We start from the raw sequence: 17,056 nt of genomic DNA, 5'->3' as shown, positions 1-17,056 counted from the left end.
TGGGAAGGAGAGAGCTCGAAAGGGTCAGCAGTCGGCAGTGAAGTTAGAAGCCAAAGGACACTAAGGAAGAAGACAGCAGGAAAACGGTAAGACAAAGCCCCGCTCTTAGGTTCCCTGACCTTTGGATGGAGGATTGGAGCTACCGTTGGGTGCCACGCTTTGCTAATCTTTCACGAGATTGCCTGGTTTTGCAGCCCTGAGAAGATATCTTGCCCTCTTTATGTCCCTGTGTAACCTTCCAATAAACCCCTTTAACTGAAATAAACTGAGTTGATTTAAAGATAAAAAGCCGAGAGAGCCAGATAAACCTGCATCGTATCTCCTCTGAATTTTCAATTTCCATCTCAATCTGGATTCGCGATCGTCACGACAGAGCTACCAGATAAAGGAGAATGAAAGTGAAGCCAGAGTTGTGGTTTTGGTCACAAAGGCATGATGGTGAAGTTGGAAAAGGCAGGAAAGTGATGGGGCGCGCGTAACCCTTCTTTGTGATTCGTCCAGACGAACCCCACAGCAGAATGACACCGTGTCACTGTTCACGTTCGCAGCAGGTATAAATTTGGAAGAGTTTGTGTGTATTTAGTCTCACTGCTGGAAGAGCTGATGGAACGTTACATGCTATTCTGGTTCCTTCCCGTGAATGCCAGCTCTGCTGGAGGGAGGGGGAGAGGTTTTACACCGTGTTGCAAAGACATCTACTGTAAGAAGCTATTTTCCTGAAACCCAAAGACGATCGCCTTAATAACACCTGGCAGGCATCTACGAAGCTCACGGCCATTTTATCCTATCTGACTTGTCCTTACAACTCTTTGGAGAGAAAAATGAGTGAGCGGAAGAAACGCGCTTTCAATTTCAGAAAATGAGGTCCTCCAGCATTCCTGCCTTACCTATCACTTTTCTTCTAGGATCATTCTCCTCTGCTGCTCAATCAGCCTCTTCAACATCCTTGTTTGTACTTTGGTGTCATGATCTCTGTATCTGAACATCCACCCTCCGTCAACCAAGACTCGGCTTACGTCCTAGGTCCTATTGGAGTTGAAAGGGGGAGAGGGTGGATGCTCTTTCTCTAGCAACTAGATATCTGCAGAGGTAACAGGTTCCTGGCCAGGTGTTAATCACCTGGATCAGGGGTCAACAAACTTGGGCCTGGTGGAGACGACCTAATCTGATGCCTATTGGCAATCTTAGGTAAGGAGGCCGAGGATAGGAGGGATTGGGATAGAAGGGGTTGTTCTCGTTAACTACTGCTGGGTTACAAACTACCCCCAAACCTAATGGCTTCAACACAATCATTTTACTGTATCTCACAATTTTATGGGTTGGAAATTTGGACAGAGTTTGGTTGGGTGATCCTTCTACTGATGCGTCATCAATAGAGGTCAGTCTGTGGTATTCAGCTGGAAGCTGGGCTGCTTTGAAAGGGTCAATTCAGTTTTACTACTTGCCTGGTGCCTTGGGAGTGGTGGTAAGGCCGGGCTCGGCTGTGGTTGTCCACCAGACCACCTACCCATGGGCTTTCCAACATGTCAACCTCAGTGTGGCCAGGCTTCTTACGTGGTAGCTCAGGCTCTGAGAACAAGTGTTCCCGTGAACCAGCAAAAAAGCTGCAGTGTCTTTCATGACCACAGAAGTCACATAAAGACACTCACACCCTCCTCAATTGGTTAAAGTAGTCGTCAGCCTGCCCAGATTCAAGAAGAGGGGACACGGACCCCACCTCTCAGTGGAAAGGGTGTCGAAGAGTTCGTGGCCATGGCTTAAAACCAGCCCGGGAGGGGACGGAGTAGCCGGGGCAGGTAACTGACACTTACTAAAGGCTTTCCATAGTTATTTCAAAACAGCTGTGTAAGAAAGGTATTATTATTCTCATTTGCCAGTTAAAAAAATTCCGAGATTCAATGATTTATGATTAACTTACAGAAAACGACTGAGCTGGTGAGTTACAGAGTTGCAATTTCAATGCAGATCCATCTAATTCCAACTGTGGGACTTTTTCCATTTTACCATGATGTCTATCATGAGGAAATGAAGAGTCAACCATGGCAGGCCATGCAATGACGGGGGCTAAAGGGAAAAACCCATGGTCTTACCTTCTTGCTCTTGGACAATAGAGTCACTAATGGCGGAAGGGGCCTGAGTGTCCTTCTGAGGAGATATAAGATATAACAATACCCCCTGAAACCCCAGTCCCAGAGATGCCAGATGTCCCTAACTCTTCTCCAATTCCTGGTCAGCTGTGCCAGGCAGTCTCTACCTAAGGGCACACTCCTTTCACAGTGAAAGAGGGCGATGTTGAGGGAACACATCTCCTGTGTTAGAGGCAACTCTCACATCTCCACCTTCACCTCCAGCTTCTCACAAAGACACCTGCAGGCCACCTCCACTTTGATGTTCCCCCTCACACACATTTTCTCAGGGCAAGCTTCTGTCCCTCCTGCCCTCTTCAGGTCCTAGACCAGTGAAGAAGACTTCCAGCTTCCAGGTCTATAAGGAGCTTGGAAGTCACTACTCCCTCCAACAAGTAAACAGCTGAGCAGACTGAACAATCCACGGCTATTTTTGGATGCTTGGAGGACACAGGGCAAATTGCTGCCCCCACGGCTGGAGAGACAAGGGTGTAGAGGGAGTCACGGTTTCCCAAAGCCGAGACTCACAAGTGGATACCACTGGGAGGAAGAAAACCTGAACTGTCATTGATGAGTTGATGTATGCTCACTGTGGACAAATCTGAGAGTTATAAACTCCAGGGAGACCCACTTGGGGTCTCCACAGTACTGGGAAATTTACCTCTAGGAGCTCAACTAGGTTCCCACAGTATATATGGAGAAAAATCCCCTTGGGCTTTCAGCAGGTGGAAGGAAAAAGGAATAATTTTGAAATAAACCCAGAGCACTCTGTTCTTAACAAGGTGTGCCCTCAGGAGCCTAACCTGCCAGGGTATTATCAGAGGCTAACTGACTGAGAGGGAAATACCGAACTCCAGCCCAATCTAGTCAACCTGTCCCATGTGAGGAGAAAAAAAACCCTGAGAAACACTTGTGAAGTTCACAGTCCAGAGGCACAGGCTCACTCAAACACTGAGACCTAATCACATGACTGTAGAACACTTCCCACACCTCACCATCTCATTACTAAATGCCTATTTAGAGCAGTAGTTCCTTCCACACAGTACATCATGTCTGGCCAGCAAGAAAAAATTACAAGGTAGACTAAAAGGCAAAATAGAGCAAGCATCAGAACCACATGCTGCAGGGCTGTTGGAACTTCTGACCAGGAGTCCTCACTGACTGTTTCCTTGCTTCTTCCGATGTTGCGGAGATAGCATAGCATGAAAGTTCAGCACCCAGGCTTTGGTACCGTGCTGCCTGAGTTTGAGTCAATTGCTTTTGTTCTCAGGTGTTTGATTTTAGGTGAGTCGTTTTATCTCAGTGAGCTTTAGCTTTCTCAACTGTAAGATGGCAAGACTAAGAATATCTACTTATAGTGCTTTTAGGAGAACTGAATTACTATATTGAAGGGCTTAGAATAGCACTTGGCACATAGGAGGTACTCAACAAAATGCTGGCTTTCATGATGTCCAACCAATCTCCAAGCTCTACTAGTTTTTCATTTATTCAAGGTCCTTTCTGTTACCACCATCACTATCTTAGTCTGGGTCCTAATGATCTTATCCTTATATAGCTGTTATAGCTTCAAAAAAAAAAAAGGAGGTCTATGTTCTCATATCTATATTCTGCACATAGTTGGCTGAGAATCTTCACCAATTTTTGACCCCTTATGTACTGCATTGCACTAAGCACTTTAGAGACATTAGTTACCATCTTTGCAATACCTCCCTAAGCTAAGGTGACTACTACCCCCCTTTTACAGATGGAAACACTGGACTCAGAAATAACTTGCACTAGGTCACACACCTGGTAAGTGGCAGAGTCAGGATAAGAAATCTGGTGATGTTTTATTACACCATACTTCACTTTCAGTACCATCATACTTTGACATTCATTATGTCGCCTCCTTGCTTAGAAGCTTAAGTAAATGAGTGAACAAATAAACCAATTATTCAGAGGTAGAAGGCTTCAAAGGTTTTCTATTACATACAGGATTTGTTTTCACATAACATTTCAATACATGATAATTTAGCCCTTGTTTAATTTCCCAATCTAATTTTTTGTGCTTCCTTGCTCCAACCCTCTATTCTAGTCAGGCTAATCTATTCACCACCCCACCAAAGGCCACAACCAATTTCCATTCCAAGTCTTTGTGACATTCATCCAGTGGAATGGCAGCTTCACATCTATCTAGTTAAACTGTACTCATCATTCAGGTCATAGCTTAGACCCGTTTCCTGCATGTGGCCAGCTTAACTATCTAGAACCAGGAAGGATCTGAGATTTTGCCCTACTGGAAAGATAACAATTCAGCCAGCTATAGTTTCGTGGTTGTGGCAGAAGACACAAAACGCTTGGGTCAGAGACAAAGGTGGTTTTTTTTACTCACAGCAATAGTAGTAGCTAGAGGATCAGCATTTTCATGCTGCTCACAAGATGTGCACAAGCACATGAGGGTCTCCTAGAGAATGATCTCCCAACACTGATAACCTAGTGTATGTTGACATGGCCTTCCTTGCAGGCCCTAAGACGGTATTTCTCTAGACTGAGTAACGTACAAAGAAAGCTCTTCTGAAAAGACAAAGTCTAATAGATTTCCCAGGATTCACTGTAACATTATTTAACTAATGTTACAAGTAAACCTAGGTATAGAGTCTCATTGTGCCCATAACTTTCACATACTAGACAAAGTGCGGGGGGGGGGGGGGGGTTAAGTTAAATGTAAACCAAAACAAGAAATTCAATCAATTTTATGTTTATAATATTTATAATATTAAATTAACAGTTGGGAAATTATTGTTCTGCTCAAACTAAGTTGATAATGTAGGTACCGGGCATTTGGTACCATGATGCCTGAGTTTGAATCTATTGCTTTTGTTCTTAGGTAAAATCATATTAATAACAATACTGTTTTTCCTTAAAAATTTTTTAATGTTTATTTATTATTGAGAGACAGAGAGACACAGCATGAGCAGGGGAGGGGCCGAGAGATGGAGAGACACAGAATCTGAAGCAGGCTCCAGGCTCTGAGCTGTCAGCACAGAGCTCGATGCGGGGCTCGAACCCACAAACTGTGAGATCGTGACCTGAGCCGAAGTCGGACGCTCAACCAACTGATCCACCCAGGCTCCCCAGTACTGTTTTCTTTACGTGAGCATAATCATATCTTACATTTAACCAAATTAAAGGGCAATTTTAATGTTGCATTGCTTTATAAACTCTGAAAAGTTATCATACTCACGTTACAGTTTGTTAGCTCCACTGAATTATCAAAACCTGGACCAAATGCATTCTTGGATCTAATTACTGGTGGCATCAGCGGAGGGAAATAACGTCTCAAGATTTTTTTTCCACAGCAGACGTCAAAAACAAATTTCTGGGTTTAGTAAAGAGGTCACAATCAGAATGTTCACAAAATCCTGTAAGTACTAGAAAGAGAATATTTTAGGGGCGCCTGGGTGGCTCAGTCAGTTAAGCGTCTGAGTCTTGATTTCGGCTCGGGTCACGATCTCACGGTTCGTGGGTTCGGTCCCCACATCGGGCTCTGTGCTGACAGCTCAGAGCCTGGAGCCTGCTTCGGATTCTGTGCCTCCCTCTCTCTGTCTCTCTCTCTCTCTTTCTCTCTCAAAAATTAAAAAAACATTAAAAAAAAAAAAAGAAAGAACATTTTAGAAACAATTTGATCTCAAGTTTTCTTTATGTCACCAGCTCTAGGATTTGCACCTAGGATTTTCACACTCCTGTAAGACCTTTGCTCAGGCAGCGTAGCTAAGTGTCCTTTGCTGGGTCCTTGACTCCAGCATCTCACTTGCATTTTCCATCCACCGGCAGCAGTCACAACAGTGCGTTACTGCAAATCCCCGTCATTTTCACAACACCAAACGTTGAGCCTCAATACCTAAATAAAAGGGGGACTAAAATCGTACTCTGGAAAAGGTTTCCAGGGGCCATTTATGACCCTACAGGTCTTGGACACGAGGACAGTGGCAGATACCATGCTATTAAGAGCCCATCCAACAGAGGCCAAACTCTAGAAGTCAATACAAGTCAAGGTCTCTAACTTGAGGGGATTGCTTAGCAATTACGTACACACAAAGGCCATATTATGTAGGATATACTTAAATCACTGTTTAGCTCTCATGATAAGAGGAAAACAACATTTAAATATCCTTACTGAGCACTGAGAACCAAGAATCTGTCTCCACACCCCTCGGGGTTCAAGGACCACAGTTTGAGAGACCCATCGGTCTAAAGCATCTTTGCCAGTAGTTCACTGTCTGGTCTTTCCTCATCCTTATTTCCTTCCTGGCTATTTCCAATCCCCAGTTTCTGTTTCCTATCTGCCTCCCTGGTACTCACTCCTCACACAACACACTGACCTTTCTCCTCCCTCTTCTTCGTTTCCGTTGTTCCTGTTGGAGCAGCTTCTCAGCCCAACACCTGGCCCCCTTCCTCCTGAGTGGACACTCTCTTGGCAATTACCCAGGATGCTTCGCAACAGTGACTGTTGTCCTCGACTCACCAAGACATCAAAGGGATTTGCTTAAAGTCACGCCTAGGTCAGGGAGCAAGGCCACCCCCTCACCTCCTTTTCCGTATTCCCCCCACATAGACCTTGCTGAGTCCCTGAGGTCCTTACTACACACTGTGGGGGAGCGCCAATCTCTGAAAAGACCGAGTGCCAATATGGCGGGGCGGGGGAGGGTCACAGTACCTTTGTGGGTTGTTGTTTACTGAGCTCAGTAACATCTTTTAAAAACATTTTTTTGACCATCGTGGTAAAATATGCAAAACGTAAAAACTATCACTCCAATCATTTTTAAGCATGTAGTTCAATAGAATTAAGTATGTTCGCACTGTTGTGCAATCACACTCCAGAACTTCTTCATCTTGCAAAACTGAAATTCTATGCCCGTTGAGCAACTCCCCCCCGATTTACCCCTCCCTCCAGCCCCTGGCAACCACCGTCCTACTTTCTACCTCCATGAATTGTATATATGTGGAATCATATAATTTTTGTCTTTTTGTGACTGGCCATTCTCCCCTTGACATAAAATAACACCTCCCCCCCCCCCACCACACACCAGATTAGCCCTAGACAATCACTGGCCTAGGAAACAGCACATGGGGACTGTATGTTAACATCTTTCCTGTTCTTAACTCCCACACATCCTGCTTCCCATCAAGCTGCTCTGTCAACAAGTTGAAATATTAACTCCATTCCCTTTGGTTTCCCAGGCTGAAAGTGATTTGATTAAACCTGACAGAAATAACTCTTCTTATCCATGAAATGATGAGCACTGTTTTTTTTTTACCCTTATTTGGGTGCTGGGTAAGAACTTTTGAGAAGCTGATGAAAATCGTGTACCCTTTCCCAGAAAAGTACGCAGGCGTGCATACGTTTGCCTAGAGTTTCGGGGGTTTATAAGCCCTGACTTAATGTGAGTCCCCTCAAGAGCAGGCTCTAAGATGAGAATTTGGGGGCAAGTAGTTTATTTGGGAGGGAATCCCAGGAAACACGGGGAGGTAAACCAGAGAAGGGAGGGAACCCAATAAAGGGTGAGTTTGTTAATTCGCAGGTGCCACTGTGGATAACAGAGGCTCATTTCGGCTGGAGACCCTCTGAGACAAGGTGCAGACGTACCTGGGAAATCGGAAGTTAACTCTGCAGCGATCCCAGCCTGCTTTGCCCTTGGGGAAGATGGTCCTCCGGCCACAGAAAGTCCTAAGGCAGAAGAGACAGGTGTTTGAGAAGGCTTCAAGGTATATGGGAACCATTCAGTGAATCTGAAGGTGACCTTTGGGAGGGCCCGGGGCAGGCGGGTGGGACACTAACACGAATACGGATCCTGGGAAACTCATCCAGGCGCGCTCGTTAAGAGGCTCTGGAACAGGTTTACTAATAAACCTCCCAGCCGCAAGCGTCTGCTTCTCTGTTGAAGCGGTGGGTGGCTCACTTGTGCTCTCAGGCCTCCCTTTTTGAGCAGTTATTCAAGTGAGCCCTCCCCCCAGCAGCCTGTAACAGACATTCATGCTGACATTGCACCCCGCCTACACGGCCGATCGCAGCCTCATGTGCGCCTGTGATCCAGCTATCGTTACTTACCCCAGATGTTCGTTTCGACAATAGGGAGCAGCAGGGCCTGACTCAGGGGGGCTCACTGCTTAATTGCATATGGCTTATGAGAATGAAGTACACGGTGGGGATCTGCAAAAAGCTACCTGGAAATGGCCTCACTGCCAGGTCAGATGGGTTTCTCTGTCGTTCATTTCCTCGGCCTTATAGTTACAGCCCACAGAGGAGGTGGTCAATTTCATTAAACACCAGCCACAACATGGGGACATTAGTGATGAAAAAAATCACAAGCAGGACCATCAGGACTTTTTGGTGGTGATTTTCCTAAACGTCACCTCGCAGCAGGTGGGACAGAGCAGGAACAATTAGATAGGAGGTGAGATCTCGCGTTCTGTGGAAGGTTGAATTGTATCCCTCCAAAAGGTACTGAAGTCCTAACCACAGTACCTCTGAATGTGACCTTATTTGGAAATAAGCTTTGCAGATAATTGAGTTAATGAGGTCATGAGGGTAGGCCCCCATGCAATTCGATGGTATCCTTACAGTGAGAAGACATTTAGATCCAGAGACAAACACACAAAGAAGCAAGACAACGTGAAGACTCCGGGAGAATGCCATCTCCAAGCCAAAGAACACTTGAGCACAGACCCTCCCTCAGAGCCCTCAGAAGAAACCAACACTGCTGACATCTTGATCCTAGACTTCAGCCTCCTGAATGTGAGATGGTAAATCTCTTGTTATTTAAACTGCCATTTGCGGTTCATTGTTACAGCAGCCCCAGGAAACCGAACACAGGCTCAAATAAGAAAACAAACTCAAGGCCAAGTTTGGGGAGGGGTAAAGATGACAAAGAACACAAGATAGTTAAAGAGCACAGTAGGAAGTGAGATTGGGAGTCTGAACCATCACACCAGGTATCTCTGAGTCACTAGGAGTGAGGGACAAGGCTCAAGAAAGTTAAGAGTAGGTACTGGCCATCGGCGAAGGACACACGATCCATGAAAGGGCCTTGTTCTCCTTTCCTGGGAATATTCTCCACCTTCCTCCCCACGTTGTGGAGCTCACCCCTTGAAGAATTCTATATCCTCTCTCCTCCTTGCCCTGACTGTGTTGAAGGGCCTTCCCTTAACCCATGACACCTAGATCTTATCCCATCAGAGTATTTGTCCCTCAGCATTGTAACTGCTTTTCCAACGGTCTCCCAACTAGACTGTGACCTGTTTGAGATGAAGGACTGGGTCTTTTCCATTATTGCATCCCCAGCATCAGATACTATACCTGATGCGTTACAGGGAGGCTCCATAAATGTTTCTTGAAGAAATGGGTGGATGGATGGATGGATGGATGGATGGAGGCACAAAATGCACGGATTTGATATTAAGACGAACATTAGCTTGCATCTTGGTGCTGTTTATTTATTTATTTGGGGGGGGGGGCTTGAGATGATTGTAGGATGCGGCATCCTAGGTAAGAACTTGGTCAGTAGGATGAGCACTGGGGAAGGCCTGTGACAGACTGAGCATTGCAACACCATGACTAGCGTCGTGGAGCATTCATTCACTTATCCATCCCTGCTCAAACATACTTGGAGCACTCTAGTGTTCCAGACGCTCCCTACAAAGATGGGGACTGCAAAATTCCCTCCACATATGGGTGGAGGGAGAGGTTTATAAATAAGGAAGGGCAGAGGATATATTCCCAAAGATATTTGCGGCCGCATTATTTATAATATCTGAACGCTGGAGTAAACCTCGGAGCCTATGTCCACAAGGAGAAATGGTTAAATATAATAAGGTATATTAATCTGATGGAATATCATGCAGCAAATAAAAAGAAAAAATCTTCAGGCAGTATTCCAGAGAAGACTAGTTTGGGGTATGAGTGATAGAAAACTTGCACTTAGAACAGACTAAACGGCAATGTATTTCCTTCCATGTCAAAAAGCCAGAGGGAAGCGGGTGTAAATGGCAGCTCCACAATCACCAGCTTGGCTTCTTCTCTCGCTGTTCCTCCGTCCATAGAGTGAGACTGCTCCTTCATGGTCCAAGAGTTGCTGCTAGAGCTCCAGCCATCACGTCTGCACTCCAGGCAGTAGGAAGAAGGAATGGATAAAGAAGGGGAAGTCTCTCTTATAGATACGGCCAAGAAGTTGCTCATGATGTGTCTGATTTCACCTGGAGCAGTCGGAGTTCAGGGAGGGAGACGAGTCATTTTGTGTGTTACAGGATAAAGGACTTCTTATGGAAAAATAGTAACTTTTTCTTGCATGGGAAGAGCTGTAGAAAGTTGGAGGGTCAGACATGGCGTCACCAATTGGTCATTTTGAAAAGCCACACCCATCAAGCTACCAGAAGGGAGCTGCAAAGGGGGAGTTCGTGGAAAGGTCTGAGGGAAGCTGCTACTACCTCTGGGGATCCGAGTCAAGCATCTGGAGGGGAGTCAGTGGCTGCTGTTGGTCACCAGGGCCAGAAATTCCAAAGAGGAGCTGGGCATACAGTGGAAGAGGGTGGGAGTGAGTTACAGCCGGAAACTGTTGGACACCTCTACAACCATCTGTCATCATAGCGGCCAACAAAATGACCATTGGAGAATAATGACCGCTGCCCTACTTCTGCCTCCTAAATTTCACATGGGTTCCTTTTTTGGCCAACTACAACCTGGAACCATACATGCAATGGAATTCTGGGAAATGGAGCTCCAAGTTTACAAGGTGGTGCCATACAAACGGCCACAACGCACTCCTCCCCCCTGGCGTGCCTATACAAGTCTCTCTCTTGTTTTAAACCACATTGAATTTTCAAGTAAAGACAACAGTAAAATCAGGCTTCTATATAACATGATGCAGCTGTCCCACGTACAGCTGGAAGATGCAAACCCTTTCCCCAAAAGAGGTATACACAGACACTCACGTGTCACTGCTGTCCCTCACTGGATGATGTTCAGACCTCTCCTAGCCGAGTTATGTGTCACCTTCAGCCCTGAATTTAAACACTGGGATATAAAGTTCACTGCTATTAACAATCCTATGTTAAAAAGTAGGAGGATTAGAAAAATTACAATGGATAATATTTATTATGAATATGTTCATATCAAAGCAAGGGACAGTTATAATACTACCTTCCTAGGAGAGCCTGGGGGGCTCAGTCGGTTAAGCATCCGACTTCAGCTCAGGTCATGAACTCTCATGGTTCACGAGTTCGAGTGCCACATTGGGCTCTGTGCTGACAGCTCAGAGCCTGGAGCCTGCTTCCGGTTCTGTGTCTCCTCTTTCTTTGCTCTCCCCTGCTTGTGCTCCGTCTCTCTGTCTCTCTCTCTCAAAAATAAATGAATGTTAAAAAAATAAAAATAAATAAATACTATCTTCCTCATTTCTACAACTGGTCATGTAGTCATAGCTGGTACTTATTAGTTTTCTCTTTCGCTACCATAGTCTGTATGTTCTTTTTTTTTTTCAAATTTTTTTTTCAAGGTGTATTCATTTTTGAGAGACAGAGCACAAGCTGGGGAGAGGCAGAGAGAGACGGAAACACAGAATCGAAGCAGGCTCCAGGCTCTGAGGTGTCAGTACAGACCCTGATGCGGGGCTCAAACCCACGAACTGTGAGATGATAACTTGAGCTGAAGTCAGACGCTTAACCGACTGAGCCACCCAGGCGTCCCCATAGTCTGTATTTTCTTTTTCCTCAGCAAGCAGGGCAGCTAGTCATAATCTTGCATGATGGAGTGAAACAAGCCTTCGTTCCAGAACAGTCTGGGCCATTAGCAATCCTGATTGTACTGGCTGTTGTAGTTTTCCATTAACATTTATTGCAGGACACAGGAAGGCTAACAGGCAGCCTAAAGGATCTCCTATCTTCCAGCCATACTCTTCCCTGACCTCACTTCTCCTTGATGGTCAGGATCTATCAATCACCCCAGTCAGCAAGTATGGAGACCGGTTGTTGTCGTTGCTAGTTTGTTCCTTGGCATGAGTTGCCTAAAACGATCAGTAGAGCATGTGAGGTTCCAGTCAAAAACCCACTACTGTGTTACCTAGTGGAAGCTTTCTCCTTTGGGATTTACCTTTAAATCAGTAGATCCCAAAGCTGTGGAACAAAAGCCAAACATTTTACTAATGGATCCCTAAGGACAGTAGAGAAAGGAGTGACTCCCATTTCTACCCCCTTGATTCCTGGCCACAAGAGAAACATCGCCATATACTGGTTGGTAATTTAGAGCATAAACCGCATCCTGGTGGATGTTACCCTAGCAATGGAAAGTGTTGCCACAGAGCTGACGCCATAACTGAATTTCTTTTCAATCCAATTAAAAATCATATATATTTAAGGTATACAACTGGATGATTTGATGACTGTATACTTCGTAAGATATTTATCACAATCAAGCTAATTAACATATCTATCACCTCACACAGTTATAATTTTCAAGTGCATGGTGAGCACACTTGAGATCTACCCTCTCAGCAAATTTCAGTTATACGATGCAATATTGTTAACTATATAGCCACATTGCTGTACATTAGATTTCCAGAATTTATCTTACACAACTGAGACTTTTACCCCTTAATCAACATCTCTCCATAATCTCCTTCCCCTGGCATCTGGTAACCACCATTCTTTGTTTCTAAGTCTGATAGTTCCAGATTCCACATACAAGTGAGTTCTGCAGTATTTGGCTCTCTGTGTCTGACGTCCTCTAGGTTCATCCATGTTGTTGCAAATGGCCATTCTAATAGGTGTAGAGTGGCCCCCCTCAACCCACACACAATTTTAAAATTAATATTGACTATTCCCCTAAAATGGAGTTACATACAAAATTTATCTCACATTGGCCACTTTTCTATTAATGAAGGAACTATATTTTCATAGCCTGTTCCCCTCCCTTTAAATATTTGATGAAAAGAAAGCAAATGTTACCAAAGAAAATTCAAGAAATTAAAGGAAAATAGAATTGCCCTTCCTCAGAGAAGAAATTTAAGTCATCCTTGAGAAAAGTCTGGGTGGTCCAAATTGTCTGGAACCATTTGTGATTTCTTTGGATTCGGTGATGGTTCTTTGCCCTTCCTTCCTTCCTTCCTTCCTTCCTTCCTTCCTTCCTTCCTTCCTTCCTTCCTCTTCCTCTTCCAACTCTTCCTTATCCTCCTTTTCTTTTCTTTTTTTTTTAGTGTTTATTTTTGAGAGAGTGTGAGACAGAGACAGAGACAGAGACAGAGCATGAATGGGGTTGGGGCAGCGAGAGAGGGAGACACAGAATTTGAAACAGGCTCCAGGCTCTGAGTTGTCAGCACAGAGCCTGACGTGGGGCTCGAACTCACAACCAGGAGCTCATGACCTGAGCCAAAGTTGGAGGCTTAACTGACTGAGCCACCCAGGTGCCCCTCTTGTCCTCCTTTTCTTTCTTTTCTCTTCTCTTTTCTTTCTTTCTTTCTTTCTTTCTTTCTTTCTTTCTTTCTTTCTTTCTGGTGGGAGATGGGGGAGTGTTGGGTAGATTTTTAATATAGAGTGAATTTCTCTAATGATTCTAAGTTCATTTGGGTTGCTATTTCTTTCTGAGTCAGCCATACAAAATTGTATTTTCCTGGGAAATTATCCATTTTTTCCCTAAACTTTTAAATTTGTTTGTTTAAAGTTCACATGATTCCTTTATCATCATGATTTTTTTTAAAGACACATTTATTCAGCATCACAATTAGACTATCACATTTAGCCATCAACAGCATGGGTGCAAAAAAAAAAAATCCACGTTAAAACCCTTTGTTGGAATGCTTTACACTTTCCACAGAACAGAAACTAAAGTCACCTGTTATACGATTAGTCACAGATGCAGCCCTCGAGTTGTTTGCGCATACACATGAGTATTGTCTAAAACATGTCTTCTTTGTAGCAGCTGGGCCCTGCCACCACTGTGCTCGGCTGACTTCACGAATCTGTTGTAACCTCTAGCTTCCCCGTCACGTCACTGGCCCTCCTCTCCTGCTAAGCTATGTTTCCCAGCAGTAAGCTGCCATTGCCAATGCCATTGCCATCTGCCATTGCCATAGCTACTGATACTGCTGGAGCCGCCATTAGCCACCTTGGTTTCGTGGTTTGGCAAAGTACTGGCCTCGACCGCCACAGGGGCCAGAGCTTCTGTCTCCAAACTTTCCTCCTTTCATGGGTCCAATATTTGAAGATTGATTGGAATTGCCAAAATCATTATAGCGTCCACCACCTGCAAAACTGTCTCCATCATTACCAAATCCAGTGTAGCCGTCCCCACTGCCACCATTTTGACCACCACCTCGACGGCCACCAAAGCCACCTCGCCCACTGAAGTTTCCTCCGTGACCAAAGTTCTCATTCGCACCAAAACCACTTCCACGACCACCACCGGAGTTTCCAGAACCACTTCGCCCTCCTTGGTTGGAGGGAGCACCTGTCATCTCTTGCTTAGATAGAGCTCTCCTAGCTTCACAGTTGTGGCCACTGAGAGCATGGTATTTCTGAATGACAATCTTGTCTACGGAGTCATGGTCATCAAATGTTACAAAGCAAGCCTCTCTTTTGGCCACTGCCTCGGTCCGTCATGATTTCAGTCACTTCCATCTTCCCATACTGTTCAAAGTAATCTCTTAGATGATATTCTTCAGGGTCTTCTTTAAGGCCACCGACACAAATCTTTTTCACAGTTAAGTGGGCGCCAGGTCTTCGAGAATCTTCTCTGAGAGAGCCCTCTTTGGTTCCACAACGCTTCCATCCACCTTGTGTGGCCCTGCATTCACGGCTGCATCCAACCCCTCCACGGTGGCAAACGTGACAAGCCCAAAGCCTCTGGCGTCCTTGGTGTTTGGACGTCTCATTACCACACAGTCCGTGAGCATTCCTCTCTGCTCACGGTGGCCCCTCAGACTCTCATCGGTTCTTTCAAAGCTCAAACCTCCGATGAAAAGCTTCCGCGGCTGTTCAAACTCTTTGGGAGAGACTCTGACTTAGACATGATGGCGGTGGGAGGGGAGACTTTAACCGTGCTTACTCACCGGTGTCCGAGGGCAGAAAAGTCCTTTATTATTTTAATATCTGTTTTATCTTAGTTTATATTCCCTGTTCAATCTTAATACATATATATATAGTAAGTGCCATATATATATATATATATGCTTATATGCTTAATATATATACGTATTAACGTGGAACAGGTCATTATAAAGCATATATATATATATGACCTGTTCCATGTTAATACGTATATATATTAAGCATATAAGCATATATATATATATATATATATATATATATATATATGGCACTTAATATATATACGTATTAACATGGAACATATATATATGTATAATATAATGCATATATATGTATCATATAAAGCATATATATAATAAAGCATTATATATATATATATATTAGGGCTCTATCTATATCCTTTTTATTTTTTCAACTTTGTCCAAAATGTGTCTACTTTATTAAACTTAAAATGTTTGATGTGGTTGATCCTCTCTATTGTATGTACTAGAAGGAAATACTTATGGTTTACATGTGATTAGGTTTCCCTAAATAATCCTGATGTTCTCTCATATTCCTTACTCCTCTGCATGGAGGTGATCTTGAGTATCCATTATTGGGACTCATTTCTTGATTGAGTGATTGGAAACCATCAAAAATCCTAAACACCAGAAACTGGATCTCTTTCTACTCTCCAAACCCGTGTAAGATAACAATCCTAATAGTGCATCTGGCTGTCTCTAGTGTGGAGTTCCAAGTTCTACAAAGGGAGGCTGGGCAGAGAGTACTGGGGGACGCATTTGGCCCTTGCTGCAAGTCATACCCTGTAAGTAGTTTATCATTAATAAAGGAGAAAATTTCATATTTGTGACTTTTTCTTCACCTCAGGGGATTCAGGGTTAGAGAGAGAACACCACAGTCGTTAATACAACATGTGGTCAAACACCAACATGTGTTTGCAATTTCACTGATTTGTGTTCCTTTTGTATTATATGGTCCCTCTTTCTTTGGATTACTTCATGTTCCTTTCAGCTGCATCTAGTATGGCCCCCCAGAGTTTTGTTTTAATTTAATTTAATTTAATTTAATTTAATTTAATTTAATTTAATTTTTTTTTTAGTTTCACATTTTTATTTAAATTCCAGTTACTTAACAAAAGTGTATTATTAGTTTTAGGTGTTGAATTTAGTGATTCATCAGTTACATACAATGCCCAGGGCTCACCACGAGTGCCCTCCTTCATAACCATCATCCATTTAACGCACCCCCATCGCTCACCTCCACTCCAGCAACCCTCAGCTTGTTCTCAACATTAAGAGTCCCAAAGAAATGGAAAAACATTCATGCTCATGGATTGGAGGACAGATATTGTTAAAATGTCTATACTCCCAAAGCAATCTATGCATGTAATGCAATCCCTATCAAAATACCAACAACATTTTTCACAGGGCTAGAACAAACAATCCTAAAATTTGTATGGAACCACAAAAGACCCCAAATAGCCAAAGCAATCCTGAAAGAGGAAAGTAAAGCTGGAGGTATCACAATTCCAGACTTCAAGTTACATTACAAAGCTGTAATGATCAAAACAGTATGGTACTGGCACAAAAAAACCAGACACATAGATTAATGGAACAGAATAGAAAACACAGAAATGAACCCACAACTATATGGTCAACTAATTTTCAAGAAAACAGGAGAGAGTATCCCATGGAAAAAAGACAGTCTCTTTAGCAAATGGTGTTGGGAAAACTGGACGACACCATGCGAAAGAATGAAAGTGGACCCTTTTTTTACAGCATATACAGAAATAAATTCAAAATGGGTGAGAGATGTAAATGTGAGACAGAAAACCATCAAACTCCCAGAAGAGAACAAAG

At 43.8% G+C, this 17,056-nt stretch overlaps 1 long non-coding RNA gene and 1 pseudogene across 1 annotated transcript; both read right to left on the bottom strand.

Annotated features, from left to right (window-relative positions):
* Positions 1–5,354: 5,354 nt before the first annotated feature.
* On the bottom strand, positions 5,355–8,137 carry LOC128778551 (uncharacterized). Its single transcript, XR_008424134.1, has 3 exons — positions 7,945–8,137; positions 7,753–7,833; positions 5,355–5,527 (listed from the first exon to the last, which is right to left on the bottom strand). It is a non-coding gene; the product is annotated as an uncharacterized LOC128778551 (long non-coding RNA).
* Positions 8,138–14,139: 6,002 nt separating this feature from the next.
* LOC109275439 (heterogeneous nuclear ribonucleoprotein A1-like) lies at positions 14,140–15,159 on the bottom strand (annotated as a pseudogene).
* Between the last annotated feature and the right edge of the window lie 1,897 nt (positions 15,160–17,056).

The sequence above is a fragment of the Panthera pardus genome, unplaced genomic scaffold (assembly GCF_024362965.1).
Source record: "Panthera pardus isolate Hobbes unplaced genomic scaffold, ASM2436296v1 HiC_scaffold_20, whole genome shotgun sequence".
Lineage (NCBI taxonomy): Eukaryota > Metazoa > Chordata > Mammalia > Carnivora > Felidae > Panthera > Panthera pardus.
Note: the sequence above shows the minus strand (reverse complement) of the source record. Positions and strands in the feature narration are given on the sequence as shown.